The sequence below is a fragment of the Octodon degus genome, unplaced genomic scaffold (assembly GCF_000260255.1).
Source record: "Octodon degus isolate 3935 unplaced genomic scaffold, OctDeg1.0 scaffold00189, whole genome shotgun sequence".
Taxonomy (NCBI): domain Eukaryota; kingdom Metazoa; phylum Chordata; class Mammalia; order Rodentia; family Octodontidae; genus Octodon; species Octodon degus.
The window spans coordinates 3,869,683-3,870,991 of NW_004524765.1; the positions used below are offsets into that span (position 1 = coordinate 3,869,683).

A 1,309-nucleotide genomic window follows, 5' to 3' on the forward strand; every position below is an offset into this window, starting at 1 on the left:
TTTTAAAGCAATTTCACACATTTCTACCTGTTTGTTTACAATTAATTATAGTATATATAGGGATTCATGTACAAAATTTGTTTCTACATCATGTTCAAAAAGCTATATTTTAAAAAAGTGACCACATACTGCACAAGTTTATAAAGATGAGGTCCTGAGTCGCCAGCTGAGGGCCTCAATCTCCCGAAGGCAGAGTGAGCCTCAGCATGGACATCGGTCACAGCGCCGAGCCCACCGAGGAGAATGCACAGCTGCGCAGACCCCACATCCAGGATGCTGGGAGCAGAGGATCCGGGCCTCTTCGTCAAGGACACCATGTCCTTGCTGCAGCTCAATGAGAAAGACGACACAGAGAATAGCTTCGGCAAACTGCCCAAGAGCCTGTTGTCCAGCCCAGTGAAGAAGGTGCAGGCTGGGGACTGCAAGGCAAAGAGGCTGCTATCCGGAGCTGGGTCCCAGTTGGAATGGGACCATGGGCCCCTACTCCCCAGACTTTCTTCTCAATGAGCAGGCCTTTGGGGACCTGACCGATCTGCCTACTGTGCCCAAGGTCAGATATGGGCTGAAGCATGCAGAGTCCTTCGTGTCCTTCCACACCGACCTGAGGCCCTCCATGCTGGTTTACTTCCTCAGCATCATGGAAAAGGATGAGTGGAACCCTGAGGAAGATGGATGAAGACCCAGGCAGAGTTCCCCAGGATCCCCCTTTGGCTGAGGTAGCCCCTCCCCTGGCGAGGACCTGCCATGCTCTGGAGGATGAGGGCTGGGCAGCGGCGGAAGTCCCCAGCCCCAGCTCGGCCTGCAGCATAAGCAGCCACATCACGAGGGACAACAGTTCCTAGAGGAACACAGCCCTACCTTCCGGGGCCCGGACAGGGCCCAGGCTACTGGTCCCAGGCAGACTGATAAGGAGTTCTCCTTCATGGACAAGGAGGAAGAAGATATGATCCAAGTGTGAGGTGCTCAGAAAGCAGCCAGAGTACTGGGCTGCATCCTCTCCCTGCTCCTACCTACTGTGAACTTCGACTTCGCTGTATGAGAGGCAGCCTAAGACCTCGTGGACAAGGGCTCCTGCTGAGCCAAGGCCTCCAGAGCACCTGGGAGTGGGCCAGGTGCAGACTTCCTCACACATCTGTTCTCCACAACAGCAGGGGCCCGGGTTGTGTTCTCTTAGGCAGGAATTGGTCTTCCTCTTGGCTTCCTCTTCCTCTAGCCTGGCCCCAAGTGGATATCAGATATTGCCCTGACCTCCCGCCTCGGACACCCATTGCAGGTCAGCCGGAGGACGAGTCCTCTGGCAGGGACCTTT

At 55.0% G+C, this 1,309-nt stretch overlaps 1 pseudogene; it reads left to right on the forward strand.

Moving 5' to 3' along the window:
• Window positions 1-243: 243 nt before the first annotated feature.
• LOC111813453 lies at window positions 244-958 on the forward strand (annotated as a pseudogene).
• The last annotated feature ends 351 nt before the right edge of the window (window positions 959-1,309 follow it).